The sequence below is a fragment of the Gopherus flavomarginatus genome, chromosome 1, assembly GCF_025201925.1.
Source record: "Gopherus flavomarginatus isolate rGopFla2 chromosome 1, rGopFla2.mat.asm, whole genome shotgun sequence".
In the NCBI taxonomy this organism is placed as follows: domain Eukaryota; kingdom Metazoa; phylum Chordata; order Testudines; family Testudinidae; genus Gopherus; species Gopherus flavomarginatus.
This window is the reverse complement of record NC_066617.1, coordinates 140953985-140971965: the sequence shown is the minus strand read 5'-3', so window position 1 is coordinate 140971965 and position 17981 is coordinate 140953985.

The window sequence follows — 17981 nt, the reverse complement described above, 5'->3', positions numbered from 1 at the left end:
CTGGAACTGTGCGCTGAGCTCACTCCAACCCTGTGGCACAGGGACATCAAAATGAGAGCTGCCCTCTCAGTGGAGAAGCACATGGCGATCGCAGTGTGGAAGCTGGCTGCTCACGACTGCTACTGGTCGATGAAGATTCAATTTGGAAGTCGACTGTTAATGCAAGTGTGCAGGGCCATTAATCACATCCTGCTGCGAAGGACCATGACTCTTGGCAATGTGCATGAAATAGTGGTTGGCTCTGCAGAAATGGGTCTGTCTAACTGCTGGAGGGGTGATAGATGGCACACACATCCCAATTTTGGCACTGAACCAACTTGCGATGCAGTATATCAATAGAGAGGGGCACTTGTGGATCACCATGGGTGTTTCACTGACATTGATGTGGGGTGTACTTGCCAGTACAGAAAGCTGCAATCAGGGTCTTTTCAGACCAGAAGATTCCAATGGGGGATGTTGAAATGCTCATAGTGATCCTGGGAGACCTGGCCATACCCCTTACTCCCTTGGCTCAAGAATCTTGGACAACAGCGAGGAACACTTCAACAATAGGCTGAGTAGGTGCAGGATGACCGTGTAATGTGTGCTTGGCAGATTAAAGGCACACTGGCGATGCCTTTATGGCCGATTAGACCTCAGTGAGGAAAATATTCCCATAGTCATAGTTGCCTGTTGTACGTTACATAATATTTGTGAAGGTAAGGGTGAAAGGTTTGCTCAGAGGTGGAGTGCTGAGGCAGATCACTGGCTGCTGATTTTGAGCAGCCTGATACCAGGGTTATTAGAGAGGCACAACGGGGAGCAAGATGAATCATGGAGACTTTGAGGCAACATTTTGAGAATGAGAACATGTGATGTATATTTCTAAGCAGCAATCTGTCATGCCTCATTAAATCAATTTTTTTTAAAAGAACTTGCACTGATTTGTGGGCTACATTTTCAGTAAGCAATTGATTAAACTGCCTGTATGTTTTGCTGCAAGGTGTTATCACAATTTGTAGGATGCAAATATATATTAGTTATCTTTCAGATACTTTTTTTTATTAAACATAATTAACACACACACACACAAAGGCTTGGTGGGAAAAGAGGTACCAAGCCAGTACAGATTGACATAGCTGTGCATAGGTCCAGCTGTCATTTTGAAAGCTGCCTGAAGGAAACTGAGAAGTTCAAGAAAGTTGAAAGGAACGTATGGGAGGAGTTTGTGGAGGGTAAGGAAAACAATTTTGTATAGGCTGAAGGGAAGGGCAAGCATGCATCTGTTCTGACTATGGTGTGATTAGGCACTTCAGCATTTCTATTTGCTCCTCCATTACTTTTATCATCTGCTCAGTGGCCTTTTGAATTATTTTCTTTTCTGTCCAGCCTTTCAATTTCTCACCACTGCCTGTGTTCCCTTTTTCCTGCATCAGAGAATTGCAGCACCTCCCGGAGCATGTCCACCTTGCTCTGTCTTGGTCCCATTCTTGTCTGGATGAGGTGCTGTGCCAGTGTGTAAGGGGTTCCCCCAGAGGCCACATCTGCAGAATCATAAGAAACAGTACACAGAAGCGAGATTGTTAGTTCATGCACAGCACTGAATCATTACAGTTAAATAGACCTCTTGTATCATACCAAGCACTTTTTCACTGATCCTTGGGAATCACACATCTTGGTGAACACCATAAGCATGGCGAGTTGAGGCTGGGGAGGTGAATGAAGTAGAGGCATTCCACTTGGGGTAAAGAGTGATGGTGGTGATTCAAGGGTCATGGTGCAGGTGACTAGGGACAATATAATAAATTATCCCACCATTCTCCAAAGGTGGGGGTCATTGAAACAGATATATCACTCCTGAGGGTAAGCAAGGATGTAAGGATACATCTACTACATGCATACGACTTCAGACACAATCCTTATGCTGCTCGACTGTGTACCACTTTGGTCCCTGCCCAAGTGATTGCAGGGTGGTGTGGGAAAGTTTTTCCTACAATGGGGGACAGAACAAAGCATCTCTGCCAAGGAACCTTCGGCAGAGGATTGACAAGTACCTCCAGGAAAGTTTTCCTAGAGATGTCTCTGGAAGAGTCCTATGAAATCTCGGTGTGCATCAACACACTGTTCTGCTGCACTGCCTAGCTGCCCAGGTGAATGTGCAGCACACAGAAACACAGCTAGTCTTGTACATTTCTATCCCTTCACCCACTTCTGCACTACACAAAGCGCAGGAAAGCTGGACATTGTATAACCAAGCAGCCTCAACTCAAAAAAAATCACTAACCAGAGGTCTCCTCTCCTGCTTCTTGCTTGCAGGAGTGGGACTGGCTAGACACCTTTGGAGTGGAGAAGAGTTCCTGACTGGCCACCCCACCTGGTGACTGCACGTGGGCTCCATGTCGTCATCCAACTCCCACTCCTCTTCCATGACCTTGTCCCCTGGGTTAGGTCCACTTTCTGCGATCTCCAGTCCTGCCAAAGTATCTACGGGTTCTTGGCTGTGGAGGCTGGGTTACTGCTGAGGATAGCATCCAGCTTCCTATAGAATTGGCAGGTCTTCAGTGCAGTACTGGAGCAATGGTTTGCCTTCCTTGCCTTCTGGTACACCTACCTCACCTTCTTTATCTTTGCTCTGCACTACACTGTGTCCCGATCATAACCCTTTTCGCACAAGAAATCTGCTTGTAAGGCACAGCTGAGAGTGGCCAGCCTCCTCTTTTCATATACTGAGCAGATCCAACAGCTCCGCACTGGCTCAAGTGGGAGAGTATTTGCATGTGTGTGGAACTGCCATGGTTCGCTAGGAAGTTGTGATGTGAGCTCACCACACCATGCAAACAAGAAATAAAAATTCCTAGGCCTTTAAAGGGGGAGGGGTGTATGGTGTTTACCTGGCTGCAGGGCAGAGGGGTTAAAACTGCTGACCAAAGTGGTCAGGATGGGCATTGTGGGATACCTCCTGGAGGCCATTTACAGCAACAAAACGAAGTGTGGTGTCTACACTTGCACTTTGTCACCAAAACTTTACCGGAAAAATCTGTCTTTAGTAGAAGGGGTTTTGTTTGTCACCAAAACAGGCCAGTTTTGTCACCAAAAGTTACATTGCAGTGTGCACACCTCCATTGTTTTGTCAAAAAATCCCCCATTTGCTGACAGACTGTGTAGTGCAGACAAGACCTAAGAAACAGCGGCATCATGCAATGACCTTTCTCCTCCCCGACCTACGCTGAAGGCGACAAGAACTCTGGGAAGAAGACAACTTGAACTGAGGAGACTAGTCTCAGTCTGAAAAGGAAAGCCTGGGCTTTAAGGATTGTAACCTACCTGCAACATCCATTAGAGTGAGACAAACTGCTTGATCCAAATGCTGCTTAGGCTGTATCTACATTAGCACTTCTGTTGGCAAAACTTTTATTGGTCAGGGATAGGAGATGTGATTTTGTTAACCTGAATATTATAAAATTACAAGGAAACTGACCAGATATGCTGTGTAAACTATCTGTAAAAATGTTATGATTTGCCAAGTATGATAATCTTGTTTATAGGTTCGTGTCACCTTTGTATTGTGAGTTATAGATATGTAGGATATATCTGTATTTCCAAACTTGTGCTGTGTTTCTGGGGGACACCCTCAGACAGACTGGCGTCAGCACTGCCTGACCTGCTCAGTGGCCAGTCAAAGGTCATGAGCTGTACAATAAACCCATTGAAAGACCAGGGACTACACCTTATGTGTCAGCAAGACATGTAGAGGCATGTCTATGGACAGAACTCTAAGGCTTTTCCATGCTATGTGCTGTGCAGCTTCTGTTTGGGACAAAGGAAGTACAGGTCACATGGCAAAAAGAATATAAAAGGCAGTTGCACCTTCTCCATTTTGTCTTCATTCCTGCTTCTTACATCTGGAGTAACTTTTCTGCAAACTGAAGCTCTGAACAAAGGACCAAATGACCCATCCAACTGTGGATGTTTTCCAGAGGGACTTTCAAGCCAGCAAACTCACCAATACTACAATGAACCTGATGTATGGACTTTGAAGTCTCTGTATGTATCTGAGTGCTTTATCATTTTACAATTCTCTCCTTGTTCTTTCTTTTTTCCTTACAATAATCCTTTAGTTTTAGACACTAAAGGATTGGTTGGCAGCGTGGTATTTTGGGTAAGATCCAAACTAATACAGATCTGCTAATGTGGCTGGCCCTTTGGGGCCAGAAGAACATTTTGTAAGTGAGCAGAGTTTTTAAATAACTTCTCACTGTACTGGACCTATTTGCTGATTGGGAGTCAGAAAACTGGAATGCAGTAAAGGGGGCTGTGCGATTTCCTTTTTTATCTTCTTGATAACCAGTGTGGGGATCAGAAGCACAGTTTGTGACTGGTGGTTGAGTTTAACTTCAGTGTTAACCACCAGTTTTGGGAGTATCTGCTCTTCCTTTTGCAGCCTGTCACGACCGTGGGATTTTCGGTGAGGGCTGTCCCAGGCACCCCGGGTCACAAGGGATGTGAAAAAAAACACTCCCTGGCCAACATAAATTGAACAGAGAAACATGCTGGTGTGGACAGTGCTATGTCAGCGGGAGATGCTCTCCCGCTGACATAGCTACACCACACTTTTAATTATGCCTGCAGGAGAGTTCTCCCCTGTCGGCATAAAGCAGCTTCGTAGGAGACCTTACAGTGGTGTGGCTGCAGTGGGACAGCTGTGTCACTGTGTGGTCTGTATTATAGACATAGCCGTAGCTTAATAAGGCTTAGGATTTAGACTATGTGCATATTCTTTATTTTCTTTGGCAACTTCCTGTGACCTTTTATGCTTACCACTTATAATCACTTACAATCTATCTTTCCGTTGTTAATAAACTTATTTTAATATTTTATCCTTACCAGTGAGTATGTCTAAAGTGCTTAGGTAATCTGCTCAGGTTACAAAGGCTGGTGCATGTCCACATCCCTTTGATGAAGTGGTGAACTAATTAGTAAGTTTGCACTGTTCAAGAATAGGTGTTGAGAAGTGCAAGATGGTATATTTGTGGGGTGCAAGGCTGGGGGCTGGGAGATTTGCTGATGTTTCCCTGTGTATAGTTCATGAATGGCTAGGGGAGAATTCATGCTACTTGGCTGGGTGTGCCTCTGCTTGCTGATGGTTGAGTGATAACAGCACCTGGAGGGGTTTGCTGCTTATCTCTGGCAAAGCATTGTGAAGACCATGGAAGAGATGGCTTCTTTGGCTGATGTCTTTGAACAGACCCAGGCATTCAGACCCACAGAAAGAAGGGGCTAAACCAGGTGAGAAGGGAAGATCTCATTTAACTCTGGGAAGAAAGAAATGGGTTGGGAGCCTAAACATTCTCTTCCCCCAAAACATCTTTCTCCTAGTAATTCCCACCCCAAACCTCCTGTGAAAACAGAAGAGCTCAAAGGGTATTATCAGTGTAATTCCACTGAACATCTAAGAAATCGTTGTCCAGAACTGAAAGCAAGCCAGCCAGAAACAGTTCATGTGAATACTACTGTCCTCAGCACAGAAACCTCTCGGGCACCTGTCATATTGGTTTTGTGAAATTAGGCTCTGCAGAACCAGACATGGAGCCAGGTAAGTTTTTCAGGATTAATGGCAGGGAGTTCTGAGGATGGAAGGATACTGGGACACACATTTCTCTGGTTAAGCAGATTGTGGCCCCAGATGCCAGCATATTATGTGGTCAAATGGCAGAGATTGTAGATGTGGATGGAACCAGATTCCTTGTGCCACTAGCTAGAATTCATGTGGTGTGAGAAGATTTGGAAAGTGTTTTGACTGTGGGGTTGATGGAAAGTCTCTCAGTTGACATGTTTATAGGAAATGATTTTTTCCATGTAGCTCAGGCTGTTAAGATGTTTACCAGCAGCAAGGAGTACTATGCTGGGACCCTAGAGGTGAGAGGCAAAGCCACAGAAACTGCTGAAGGAAATTGAGTAAGTTGCTTTGATTCCTCTGCAGCAAAGGGAAGCAGCATGCTTCCAGGTGTGAGGGGTATTGAGAACAACCGTGCACCTCAGCTAAAGGTAGCGCCTCCTCAGTAAGGGAGGAAGGTGGAGTGCCTGTCACTGAGGAAACTGTTCCAGCTGTTAACGGCAAGTCCTCTGCAGTTGAACAAGGGACAGAACTAGGGAGCATAGAGACATGTGTCCTAGAGAGGAGCCCAGAGAAGTGTGGTGGAATCTTAGAAACCACTGTTGTGGAAAACTAACCACAGCCTGAAGCCCACTTTATTACAAGCATGCAGGGAGAGATGACCAGTCTGGCTGCTCTCCAGAAAAAGGGAACACAGAAGCTTATATAGATCAAAACCACATTTAGTTACACATACGTCCTTATTAATATTTTTCCTTATTAGAAATACAGCAAAAACAAGCATTTCCTGTTATTCGCAGGCCGTTCTTTTGCATTTAGCAGCTTTCCTAACACTAGTTATTGCAGTTACATTAAGCAAGATCGGCTGTTGCAATTGTGTCTTGTTAGTCATTTTCCATACTCTCTTCTTTTGTCCTTTGTCCCTTACACAGTTACTTGACCAGAGTTTAGGCATATTCTTATTTTTCCTTTACACCACTAAGGAGGTGGGTATGTATTCCTCTAACTCTGCATCACAAGGAAGCAGCATGCTCCCAAGTCTGGGTGGGGCCAAAACTAGCTCCTTTCCCACAGAAGGCAACACTCCCTCTGGATGGGGGGCAAGAGAAGTGTTGTCATTAACTGAGAAAACTTTCCCAGTTGTTAGCTGGCAGAGTTTTGCAGCTGAACAGGGGATAGATCTCTCTCTAGCCAGCATAGAAAGATGTGTCCTAGAGGGAACCTCAAACAGAGAAAATGGGGAAAGGGTTTCTGTAGGAGATAAGCAATGCTATAAGTGATTGGCTTTGCCTATCCAGCATCATGGGGAAGGAATAATGGAGGCATATGATACAGTTGGGAGAGAATGCCCATGACAGAGAGGCTGGATCAGCATCTGTCCACCCAGACAAGCAACCTGCAACTCAAGTTCAGAGAGGGCACTGTGAAACTGACTTTCCTGAGGACAGCAGTCACACTGCTGACTGCTCGGGGCGGAAAAGGGGATGAGGGGTGGTACCCCAATCCAAGTTCGTTTTCCAGGGCACCGGCCTTGAAATACTTGTGGAAACAGACTCTCTTTTTAAGACAGGAAGCAGATTCTACTGAGGAAGAAGATGTTTGTGAGCATGCAATTGATCCTGCTGGCAGAGGGGATGGGGGCTTCCCCTGGGCTGATAAGACACAGATAGCGACTGAGGAAATGTTGATGTAAAGAGTAACATCTTATCGAAGAGTGGACACTCCTAACCCAGAGAAAACAACTCATAACCCGCTAGGAAAAGGGGACAGAGAATGTCCCAGTGCTGGGAGTGGGGAACATAGGGTAGCCCCAAGAGGGGAGATTTTTTTTTTCATATGTCGAGTCCTGGAGTTGGGAGACAGCCCCCCAGTGAGCCAGCTAATAAGCAGGATCCCCCTGAACCCTTACTTCACTGGACCCTGAGGTACAAAAATCCCAGAAATATGATCAGATTAAAAACCCAGGCAGAAAGGAACACTGGATGGAAAGAGAAGCCAGTGACTGATTACATTCAAAAGTTCTGAAGAGAGTTAAATGACACAATGAGTCATGAACAAACCAGTCTCAAAACCAGACTGTCAGAAACGGAAGTAGCATGATAAAGATATTTGTAAACACTCATCTGTGATAAAAAGTTTGGTACTAAGTTTCAACCTTGTGATAAGGATTTTGATACTAATGTTAAACCTTGTGATAAGCTACAATATGCACAATTTTTGGGACAAGTCTGGGAATGGTAATTGGGAACACCTGTAGTGTTAAGAAACCTTTGTGGTATGCTGCTTCCCAGCTATTACCTGTAAACAGACTTAAAGCTTATCACAGTAGAGAAACCATAAGGCTTTGATGGCTGGATGCCAAGATACCTATATACTGGAAAACCTTATTGACACTGAGTTAACACCAGTTGAGAAAGCAGAAGTGTTAATAGTAATGCAAAGGTACAAGGAGATGCTTTCTATCAACACAGAGAAAAACACACTTGGTAACTTATGAGACTAGTCCACAGAGAGTTAAAAGATGCACAAAACTTTGCAGGAGCATATGTGGGTAACAATACAAGGTTTAGCAACACTTGAGAATTATGCTGTTAAAACTCAAAAGGACCCTAAGACACACTGCCTTCGAGTCAGTCAATGACTAAACCTTTTGCAGTAAACTGAGGGGGGAGGGGTGACGTGCTGTACTCTAAAGTAGCATCCTGTAACTCTAATATTCTTCATTCACATATGGTTGTGATATTTCATACAAAGCATGCCATGTATGATATCATATGGAAGGGCATGATCTGCTGAACATCACCGTTCTGTTCAAATATGCATATTGTTAGTATGTATGAAGTTATGAGATTCTGTTATGGTTTCAAGTATCAGAGGGGTAGCCGTGTTAGTCTGGATCTGTAAAAAGCGACAGAGTCCTATGGCACCTTATAGACTAACAGAAGTATTGGAGCATGAGCTTTCGTGGGTGAATACCCACTTTGTCAGACGCATGTGATGGAAATTTCCAGAGGTAGGTATAAATATGCAGGCAAGAATCAGGCTGGAGATAACAAGGTTACTTCAATCAGGGAGGATGAGGCCCTCTTCTAGCAGTTGAGGTGTGAACACCAAGGGAGGAGAAACTGCTTTTGTAGCTGGCAATCCATTCACAGTTTTTGTTTAATCCTCAGCTGATGGTGTCAAATTTGCAAATGAACTGAAGCTCAGCAGTTTCTCTTTGGAGTCTGGTCCTGAAGTTTTTTGCTGCAGGATGGCTACCTTTAAATCTGCTACTGTGTGTCCAAGGAGGTTGAAGTGTTCTCCTACAGGTTTTTGTATATTGCCATTCCTAATATCTGACTTGTGTCCATTTATCCTTTATGTAGGGATTGTCCAGTTTGGCCGATGTACATAGCAGAGGGGCATTGCTGGCACATATTACATTGGCAGACGTGCAAGTGAATGAACCGGGGATGTTGCGGCTGATCTGGTTAGGTCCTGTGATGGTGTTGCTAGTGTAAATATGTAGGCAGAGTTAGCATTGCGATTTGTTGCATGGATTGGTTCCTGAGTTAGAGTTACTATGGTGCGGTGTGTGGTTGCTGGTGAGAATATGCTTAAGGTTGGCGGGTTGTCTGTGGGCGAGGACTGGCCTGCCTCCCAAGGCCTGTGAAAGTGAGTGATCGTTGTCCAGTATGGGTTGTAAATCACTGATGACATGTTGGAGAGGTTTTAGCAGAGGACTGCTAGGTGATGGCTAGTGGAGTTCTGTTGGTTTCTTTCTTGGGCTATCATGCAGCAGGAGGCTTCTGGGTACACAGCTGTCTCTGTTGATTTGTTTCCTTACTTCCCCATGTGGGTATAGTAGTTCTGAGAATGTTTGGTGAAGATCTTGTAGGTGTTGGTCTCTGTCTGAGGGGTTGGAGCAAATGCGGTTATACCTCAGTGCTTGGCTGTAGACTATGGATCGTGTGGTGTGTCCGGGATGGAAGCTGGAGGCGTGAAGGCAGGCATAGCGGTCGGTGGGTTTTCAGTATAGGGTGGTGTTAACTCAGGAACCAATCCATGCAACAAACCTCGATGCCAACTCTGGGTGTCGATCATGCCTAGCAGTGGAGATGTGTTTGCGGGTTTTTAATCTGTTGCTCTGGCAGAGTCTGGTGCCTCTTTGAATTGGTTTTTCCTGGTTGTGGGGAGCTTGTTCCTCGTGATGAACTTGGTGAGGTTGAGGGGTTGTTTGAAGGCCAGAAGAGTGGGTTTGGGAAAGATTTCTTTCAGAATGTGAGCCCCATCAAGTTTGTAATTGTTTGATGATATCCAATATGAGGTTCAATGTAGGAGGTTGGATGTGACAATTAGGAACATGCAGTCATGTCCCCCCCACAACCCCACCACTTATTGAAGCATGTTCTCTCTGGGTATTTCAGTGGCCCATTCCATGAGGTGTTCTACTTCTCTTGAGAGTCTTTATCTGCTGAAGGTGGTTTTATGTGTGTTAAAGTGTATCCTGGACATTCTCCTTGGAGCATATTCTGTAGTATCAGTGTATCTGGCTGAAGATAACAGATTTCTTGGTGTATTTGGGTTGGTTGTTGGGTCTGTGAAGGTAGGTGTGGTGATCTGTGGGTTTCTTGTATATAGTTGTCTGTAGGGTTCCATTATTGAAGCTGATCATGGTGTCCAGGTGTCCTTGTTTTTAATATTGATCAGGTAGAAAAAATGGTTGCCAAGGTTGGGAACAATTAGCTATTTCCCTTTTCTCCTCCTCATGCTATAAAATGCAGTTTCTTTATCCTTGCCTTGTTTTGGCATGTACAGTAAAAATCATAGTTTTCAGTCATAAATTACCATTCAGTTCACTGAGACGTGAGCAAGTCAGCTAAACAGGCTAGTCATGAGAGCCATAACTCAGCCACAAAACAATCAGCACACTCAAAATTAAAATCACCAACAAAAACTTGTATGTCAGAACAAAGTTCAAGGAGATGAGTTAACACGTGCTAGCCATCTTATTTCTGAATGTAGAAGAAGCTTTTGTTGATTACTTCCCATGTCAGTGCAGAAATTTGAAAACAAGCATGGGTTCAATGCTCATGTATTAATGAATTTGGCCACCTTTACCGCCTGCCACAGAGCCACTTTCAGACTGACATGCTTTTTAAATTTTTGTTTGGCAACTAATGCCTCGTGATCAATGCTGCAGTGAACGAATTTATCATTAGGTGCCACTTCTTCAATTTTTCCCAGAACACCACTCCATTTCCGAATTTTTGTTAGAGTACGCTCCAATCCAGTTTTGCAACTCCACACCATTTGCTGCAATTGTACCTCTTGATAAAGCTTCACAGAACAAGAACTCTTCTTTGCTTGTCACTCTAATTCAAATCTTACAACAGCTTTGTCTTTGAAAGAGTTGTGCTGTGTACTGAGATGATGCTGAAGTAGAGAAGAATGAATGGAATGGATGATAATACATAGCAAATGATGCACTGGTTCACTTTCTTCACCATCCAAAGTAAATCCAAATAGCAGATATTTAGGATTATACGTTCTAATAATCGTGCACTATTTATTTCTTGTAGCAGGAAGCCCTATCAGCAATGCCTGAAATATCTTCAGTTCTTTTACTCAAGTCTTGATTCATAGTACTGCCTGTTTCATCAACAGGCTTTTATGTTTCAGCATGTTTTCTTTTGAAGCTGTCACTTATCCATAGATTGGAATTATATTCACAAATACAAAACAACATCCACAACCATGTGCAAACTGAAATTAGTGATGCCAAAGCACTCCCATGAGCAGGGCTAAGATGGATGAGGATTTCTGAATGCACGCAAACTCTTTTTGTTGAACCAAGGCATGGGCTGTGGCCCTAGAATGTATGTAAAAAGAACAGAAGTACTTGTGGCTCCTTAGACACTAACAAATTTATTTCAGCATAAGCTTTCGTGGGCTACAACTCACTTCTTCGGATGCATAGAATGGAACACACAGATAGGAGATATTTATACATACAGAGAATATGAAAAGGTGGAAGTACACTTACTTAGAATGTATGTGTGCAGGATGATTAAAGATGGCCTGGTTAGTTGAGGTCCAAAGGGAGTTTGGCTGGAGAAGTCTGGGTGGGAGGTTTAGAGGGGTTCTGGATGGAGTTTAGTAGGGTTGCCAACACTGTATTTAAAAAAACATATGGGACTGTTTTCTTAGCACCCCTATGGGGGAGGAATATCCTGTATCCATGGGCCAGGGGTGGAATGCCCAGTACCACAGGGAGTGAGGGTGGGGGGTACTAACCATGTGGCATTTGAGGAAACCTTCTGCTCCCTGCAGCAGACAGGAAGTCTTGGCTGCCAGGACCCAGCTCCAGACGTGAACAGGGCAGCAGTGAAGGGCCAGGGTTGGGAGGGGAGTGAGAAGATGCACCCTTGAGTATTGGTCCTCTGCCGGACAGAGCACCCTGCTGACCCAGCCCTTGAGAGCAGCCCCATCTGCTTTCCCTGTTCAGGCTGTGTGCCCCGGAGCTGTGCTGAAGGACCAGGGTCAGGAAGGGGCTCTGTCTGGCCCAGGGGTCAGTACTTCCAGGGTGTAACCTCTCCATTTGCAGAGTCTCTGCCAATGTCCCCAGCAGTGAAGCATAACTGCTGGTTTGTGGCTGCTGCAGCAGTGGGGAGAGGCGGAGGGGGGGAGGGGAGAGGTGGTCAAGAAGCCTGGTCCTAGCAGCGAGACCATCTGCACAGAGCCCTGTCTGCTTCTCCTGCTGGACAGAGCCCCCTCCTGATTTCAGCCTTTCAGTGTGGTCCTATCAGGTCTTTGTGCCCCCTGATAACCTTATTGCGCTGCACCTCATAGTTTGGGAACCTCTGTGCTGTAGGTACATTGATTCAGTAAATCATGGGACCCATTCTGCATTACTACATTGTCTAATTTTACAACTTTGTAACATTGGAAGGTAAGTGTGACAGGGAGTGCATACCCCACACTACAGAAGCAAGGGTTAACCCCACACTATGCGGAGAGGAAGTCCTGCTCCCCCACACTATGCTGAGCATGCTCCAGTGGCTGTTCCAGTATAAAAGAGAGCAGACTAGCTCAGTCTAGGCTGACTACCACGGGGGAAAGATGCCTGGTGGAGGATCCAGCTCAGGAGCCTCCACAGCCCCTGACTGCAGGAGCTGGAGATCCTGAGAACCAGAGCAGAGACTTGTTGCCTGCAGCTGACCGACTGGAGTCAGAGTCCCAGGGAGCTACCTGTGCTGAGGAGCCCAGAGACCCCATCAACATATGGACCACAGTTTCAGGAGACAGGGTAGAAAGTGGCCCAGGGAGGGGGCGCAAGTTGTAATCCCATCAGAGCAAAGTCAGCATGATGCGGTAGGATCCCTGCTGACTGAGTGGTGGACACACTCGTCACCGCCTGGGCCAGGATCCAGTGGAGCAGGGAGGGACCTGATCCCTCTACCCCAACCGTCACACCCCCCTACCTTGGGTGGTGACCCCTGACTTTGGCCAGTAGCCCATGCAGCTCCGAACCCAAAGGCAGTCATATTGACTTAAGCCACACAGCCCTGAACCAAAAGGCAGCCATATTGATTCTGGACTCTGAGTTGCACCATTTTGAGTCCAAGGATGGTCTGGTAGTCTGCAGCCACAGTGCCACCACACCCAAAATCCACCTTAAAGGGGACTAGAGTATGCATACACTGCAACATGTGGTGGAGATAGGTAGTGACTGGGCCCCTGCTGAGAGGCCTCATGGGGAGGAGATTGCTGGGAGAGTAACCCTTCTTCGCCTGCCTAGCTGTTGCTCCACCCAAGATGGAAATCAAAAGATTTTGAAATGGCTGTTGGAGAGTAAACAGCAACAGGCCACCCAACAGCTGAAACAAATTACATCTCTGCAGCAACAGCTCATGAGGGAGTTGTCTGAGTAACATAAAACCCAACAAGAGTGCTTGATTCAACCGCTAGCCATGCTGATACATCCTACAGGGATGCCAAACCCTGACCCAGTTAGACAGGACCCACAGACTCTTCCCGCTGGTTTTCCATTGCAGTTGTCAAAAATGGGACCCAATGATGAACCCAAAGCATTTTTGGTAACTTTCAAACGGGTAATCACCACCACCAGGTGGCCACAAGAGCACTGATCCACGCTTTTAGCCCCTTATCTGATTGGGGCAGCAAAGGCGTCCTACTGGGGGTTGGATCTCAAAGCACCCTGGAGTATGAGAAAGTGAAGGCTGTCATCTTGTACTAGATGGGTATTAACTCTCACACTTACTGCTGGAGCTTTCACCAAGAAAGGTACCCCCTTGGAGTCAGGCCATGGTTGGTAGGTCAATGCTTACTAGGCAGTGCCTGGTGATGGGCCCCCAAATGTTTCTCCATTTCCAACCAAGTCGTGGAGACCATGGTCCTTGAACAGTTCACTCAGATCCTCTCGAGCAGGGGAAGGAATGGATGCAGTGGCAAAGATGAACAATGCTGGTGGCAGCCATTGATCTGATGAAGGAATACATGGCAGCTGATGAGTGGAAGCCTGGCCTCAGAGGTCTGGAAGCCTGAGGAGGAGGGACAGACTGGAAAGGGGTAGCCACCATAAAACAGAGCCAAGGGACTCCCAATGTCTGCCTGGGCCACTGGCCAACTCCCAAAACCTTGAATGCAGGCATCCTATCAGCCAGACCCAGACCAAGGGGAAACAAAATCTGTAGGAGAAACAGGGTCCACCACATGCAGATCTTGAGACCATTGCTGAGTTTGGCCAAAGGGGCACTTCGGCAAGACTGTCTCTACATGGATTGTAATTATGGACAAGTCTGTGTAGCTTGTCCTAGAGCACGGAAGAGAGGCCAAGAGAAACTCCTGGTCCTGATACAAGTGGAAGAGTCCCCCATGACAACTTCAGTCGACTTGAGCTGCAGCCAGATGCTCATCCGGCGGGGGGGGGGGGGGTTAGTCCCCAGCCTCAAGATCTCTGAGGCGAGAACACATCTAAAGTGTATCCATGGAGATATACAGCCCTACCCAACCTCTTGGGTAAGGCTTGAGGTCTTCCACTGGGAGGAAATCCTCCAGGTTGCGTTAACCCCTAAGTAAGCCTACCCCATGGTATTGTGATGAGATTGGCCCAAATTCCAGGAGATGCTGCAAGACTACAACCAATAACAGCTAGGAGAGGGAGAAGCAGAATCCTGGAGGAGGGAACTACTAGGCCACCCCTCGGAGGCCAACCCAGGGGAAGGGCCATCCAACCCCTATGAGCTGTCCGTGGACACCTGTTCAGGCATGGATCAACCCGTAGAGGACACCCAGGTGGAGCTGGAACAAAATGGGGATTTTGTACGAGAGCAAAGGGAGGACTCGACCTTGAGTCAAACCTGGGAACAGGCCTCAATCCCAAACCTGGAAAGGAACAATGTGTTACAACCCACACAGAGACCATTGTTTGAGATCTGGAGGATAGCCTACAATGAATGGTACAAGACCAAAACCCTAGAGGCCATCTAGGGGGTCTTGTACCACTCATTATAGGCTATCTACCAACAATTGGTTCCCTGGAGATCATGTCAGAGCCTCCTACATTTAGCACATGAGATACACTGGGCAGATGGTAGCCCGCTGCTTCTTCTGGCTTGGCATACACCAGGAGGTAAGGAACTATTGTGCCTCCTGCACTGAATGCCAATGGATTAGACCCAAGAAGGTACCCCAAGCTCCCTTTTTACTCTTCCCTGTGGTTGGCATAGCATTTGATGTGTCAGAATGGATCTTGTGGGCTCACTAGAGAATAGCCAGGCCGGGAACCATTGCATCCCAGTAGTTAATAATTATGTGACACAGTACCCTGAGGCTGCCCCCGTGCATGGTCATGGCCCCTAACCTTACTATCGAGCTGGTGAAGATTTTCACTCGAGTTGGGATACCCAAGGAAATTCTAAGTGTTCAAGGCACCAATGTGTCCTCCAAATTAATAGTGGATTTGTGCCGCATCCTGAATATTTGAACCCTCAGGGCTTTGGTATATCACCCCAAACGGATGAACTAGTTGAATGTTTCAACAGAACCCTAAATTCAATGTTGCATAAATTTGTAGAGGATGATCCCCAACAGTGGGACTTGCTGCTGCCAGCCATGATTTTCACCATACAGGAGGTCCCCCGAAGACTGGGTTCTCTCCCTTTGAGATCCTATAAGAGAGGCAACTTCAAGGCATCCTTGATCTCCTTAGGGAGGACTGGGAGGTGCAAGAGATGTGGGTCCTGGGAACCACCCAGTATTATGACTCCGGGAGTGACTCTGGGCCTTGGGGGCCTTCATTCAGGGGAACCTGATCCAAGCCCAGCAAACCCAGGAGCAGCAATAAAACATGGGAACTAAGGTATGCAGCTTTGAGCCAAGGGACCAAGTTTTACTCTTTTTGGCCTATGCAGCATCAAAACTCTTGGCCAAGTGCCAAGGCCCCTTTGAGGTTTCCCATCAGAGATCAGGTTGCCAGAGTGAAGGAAAGGAGTATGCACGTACTATGTGAACTTACTGGAAAACTGGGGAACCCTTATTCATTGCACCTTCACTCCTGGAACCTGAACTAGGGCCTCTGCTGGGAGAACCTCTAGAACCAAAACTGGCCGTACTTGGAGAAGACCTTAGCCCCACACAACGAGAGCAGTTACAATGCCTCCTGCAGGACTTCCCAGACATCTTGTCGATCTGCTCCAGATGGACCAATGTCATGAGCCACTGCATTGCAATGCCCCGGGGCAGAGAGTGAGGGATGACCTCCGGCCTCTCTCCCAGCAGCTGTGGATTGCCATCTAACAGGAACTGAAGGTGATGTATGAGATGAGAGTCATTGAAGAATCACAAAGTGAATGGTGGAGCCCAACTGTCATGGTCCTGAAACCAGATGAGGCCATCCAATTTTTCATTGGTATCTGAAAGGTCAAGGCCACCTCCCAGTTTGATGCATGCCCAATGTCCTGGAGCGGCTAAGGAGAGCCAAATATTTGTCGACCCTGGACTTAATGAATGGGTGTTGGCAGATATCCCTGATGCCAAACTCTGAGGTGAAGACTGACTTTCCCACTCATACAGCCTCTTCCAGTTTGTAACAATGCCTTTTGGGCTACATGGGGCAGCCGCAACCTTCCAGCAGTTGATGAACAAGATGCTACAACCTCATGACCAGTATGTGGCAATTTATATAGACAATTTTGTGGTCTACAGCAGCAACTGGAAAAACTGCCTTCAGCTCCTTCACAAGTATATTCCAGACCCTTTGGGATGCTGGTCTTACTGCCAACCCTGCGAAATGCCATTTCAGACAGAAGACGTGGCCTGTCTCGGGTATGTAGTGGGAGGTGGTAAGCTATGGATGCTTATCGACAAGGTACAGGCTTTATCTGATACCCTGACGCCAAAGACAAAGAAGCAGGTATGCAAATTCTAAGGAGTGGCTGGATACTATCAGTGCTTTGTGCCGGTTTCGCAACAGTTGCGTCTCCACCCCTGACTTGAGTAAGAGCTCCCAGCACCGGCAAGTGCAAGGCCTTTCAGACCCTGAAGAAAGGGCTAGCATGGGAGCCAGTCCTCATATATCTCGACTTCATGAAGGATTTTGTGCTCCAAACCAATGCCTTGAAAGTGGGGCCAGTGGCTGTCCTGTCCCAGGAGGTAGATGGGGAATAACACCCCATCTTGTATTTGAGCCGTAAGTTATTCCTCAGGGAGGCACATTATTCAATGATTGAGAAGGAGGTCTTGGTTGTAAAGTGGGCCTTTGACACCCTATGTTATTACATACTTGGAAGTACCTTGAAATTGATTACCAATCATGCACCCCTCAGATGGTTACAAAGCATGAAGGATACCAACCCCAGATCGTGTGTTGGTATCTCTCTGTCCAACCTTATGATTCCACATGTTACATTGACCTGGTGTAGCGAGGCAGTGTGGCTCCCCACCGCCCCGGAGCGGGAAGAGCCCATCCGGAGGCCCGAGTGGGCAGAGCTAGGGAGCTCTGAGCCTGCCCCTCAAAGGGTCAGGCGGAGACCCGGAACTATAAAGGCTGGCTCTCAGAGCTCAGTAGAAGCCCAGCTGCCCGAGAGAACAGGCATTCCTAGCGGAGCCCGTGACTGGGAAACCCCCGCGGCCCAAGGCGGCTGCCCAGACTGGCCGGGCCTGCCCTGCACCCTCTATCCAGAGGAGTTGCCGGGCCTGCCCTGCGCCCACTATCCAGAGGAGTTACCGGACCTGTCCTGTGCCCGTTACCCGGAGAAGTTGTCAGACCTGCCCTATGCCCGTTATCTGGAGGAGTTGCCGGGTCTGCCGATCAACCCATGCCCCGAAGAATCCATGCTCCTGGATCCCCCAGAGGCCAACACCATGGCCCAGATAGGACTTG